Source organism: Empidonax traillii, unplaced genomic scaffold (genome assembly GCF_003031625.1).
Source record: "Empidonax traillii isolate 1590-97213 ecotype Southwest subspecies unplaced genomic scaffold, ASM303162v1 scaffold263:size1499331, whole genome shotgun sequence".
NCBI classification, from domain to species: domain Eukaryota; kingdom Metazoa; phylum Chordata; class Aves; order Passeriformes; family Tyrannidae; genus Empidonax; species Empidonax traillii.
Window position 1 is genome coordinate 1,493,779 of NW_020955456.1, and position 2,773 is coordinate 1,496,551.

Sequence of the window (2,773 nt, forward strand, 5' to 3'; positions counted from 1 at the left end):
GGAGAGCAATTACCTTCCTGAGAGACGTCGGAGATTCACCACCTTTCAAGTCTTTCAACACAGGCAAGGAGGAGTCTTTCTGAAAAAGAAAAAACAACTCCTCTCCAGCCCAACCGCGGGTCATCAGCGCTGACTCACGAGCCATGGATGTCACTGCCGGGCTGGGCGAGCAGGAGCCCAGCGGAGCTTTCTGGCATTTACCCACGCAGATCTGGGAGCCAACAACAGGCCTTGAACCCCCCCTTGGGCTGACCCAAACCTGACGCAGGTTTGGGCTGAGTTGGTGTTGGGGTGTGAGGTTTGGGGGGTGCAGCAGCAGAGCGAATGTGGAGCTGCGAGGACTGGTGGGACCGGCTCTGACACCCGGCCCTGCTGCTGGCAGCGCCCTGGGGTGTCACTGCAAGCACAGGGCACGACCCTGCTGTCCCCAGGCGTGTGTCAGTGTGCACCATCCCCCTGCCTGCACCCCGGGGCACGGCTGGAGGTCACCACTGGCTCCGGCTGTGGGTACAGGGGTGGGTGAAAAAGCCGCCTGGCTCTGATTCACCTGCCTTGAATCAGCAGGCACTTCACAGGAGGGGGTTTGTCGCCTGCTCCCAGGCCTTCCAGCACTGGAGCGCTGCAGAAACACGAATGGAAACTGGGACACACTCAGCATCCAAATCCAGCAGGGTGGGAAGGCCGTGGGGCTGGGCAGGGAGCGCACAGACCCCCAGGCAGCCGTGTGGTCACCTGCTTGTCGTGGCAGGGCGTGGGGAACTCTTGGGAGATCCCTCCTTTTCTTCTCAGCCCCCCAGTGCCTGCCAGCATGGCTCCTCCTGCCTCCACCTCCTCCTTCTGCCTCCACCTCCTCTGTCTGAGCTGCTGCTGCTGGACCAGGCAGATTCCCTGCTGGAGAAGGGTGTCTGCCAGATCAGAGGCAGCTGGATCTGCTGGCCTGGGGCGGAGGGAATCATCACAGGCAAAGGCAAATCAAAGCGTCCCAGTGGAGCCCAAGTGCTCCCAGAAATTCTGGCAAGGGTGCTGGATTTCTGGCACGGCTGGAAAGCCTCTCCATGTTTCCAGGAGGCTGTTGGTTAAACCTTTGGATGTGTAGGCTCTGGATCAGGACGATCACTGAGGGAGCAAATTAGGAGCCCCTCACCTCTGTGCAAAAGGTGCTTCTCCTTTCCCCCCTTCTCCTAACGCTTCCCAGCAGAGTGACTGACTCTCCTGAGCATCCCTGTGTGCTGGAGGGCATCAGGGTGCAGGATTCAGCCCCTCTCTCTGCCTGCCCCAGACTCCCCCTGCCCCTCCTTCCTCCCTGCACAATCCCAGCCGTCCTTGGCCTGACTTTTGCTGCCTCTTTGCATTCCCCGTGTCCCCCTGCTCCCAGTGTTTTGGTGTTTGTATCTTCCTGCACCACCATAGGGTGTGGGAGAAACGTGGAGCAGAGGATGCCAGGGAGGGGATGAGGAGAAAGACAACGTCTCTCCATGGATATTCACGGAGGAGGAGGGCAAGGAAGCCCTGTCTCCTGCAGACACTGTGGGCCAGTGGGTGCTGTGGGCACCTGAACTCGACAGGAGTGGGAGGAGACCCCGACAGGCACAACACCGGCACTGGCTGATGGAGCAGCACAAACCAACCAGGCCCCGTGGCCTGAGGAAGTCATCAGCTGATGGGCAGCTGGAGCCAAAGGGATGAGTAAACAAAGGCCAAGATGGTGTTTAGGTGCAGAGGAGCCACTGGTGAACCATTACAAGTTCCAGGTTAATTTTAGGTGTTGCTGCTTTTCCTGTTGCACAGGCAGCTGCCAGCCTGCAGACACCTCGGGCAGGCTCAGCTGCTGCCACCAAGAGCTTTCAGGTCAGGGATAGGATGTGTGCATGACACATGATGCTCCAAGGGCTGGAGCCCCTCTGCTGTGGATAAAGATTTGGAGGGCTGGGGGTGCTCAACTGGAGAAGAGAAGGCGCCAGGGAGACCTGAGAGCCCCTTCCAGTGCCCAGAGGGGCTCCAAGTGCACCAGCCCAGCAACACCAGTGCCCCAGGGCAGGACCATTCAGTGGCATCAGTACAGCCAATGCACCAGTACAAGCAGGGCAGAGAACCCAGTACAGGAACCGCTGTAGAGAAGATGGCACAGGGGGGCAGCAGCAGGGCCTGCGTTGATCCTCAGCACAGTTCCAGTAACCCAGTGCACGACCAGTACAGGACAAGTGCCAGACCGGTGCAGGACCAGTGCCACATCAGTGCCGCACCAGTACGTGCCCAGCGTTGGACCACTACGTGACCAGTGCCAGACCAGTATATGACCAGTAAATGACCAGTACAGGACCAGTACGTCCCGCGCTGTTGGCCGTGCCCGCCCGCGCGGGGGCGCCGGGCGCCGCTGGCGGTGGGGCCCGCACGGCCCAGGGGGCGTCGCCGCTTTAAGGGGCGCGCGGCCGTACCAAAACAAAAGCGCGGCGCGGCCATTGGCCGGCGCGCGGGCACGTGCCCGCACAGCTGGTTTCCTGCGGCCGGGCCCGGCCCCGACACCGACACCGACATCGAGACCGGCACCGGCACCGACATCGATACCGGCACCGACATCGATACCGGCACCGCACCCGCCATGGCGCACTCGGCGCCGCTCGGGCTCCTCGAGCAGGGCTGCCCCATCCAGGTGGAGCACGACCGCAAGCGCCGGCAGTTCACCGTGCGGCTCAACGGTGAGCGACGGCGGGGCTCGGGGCTCCTTCCCCCGCGGGGCGTTACCTGCTGCCCTCTGCCCCCGGTGCTGCCTCGC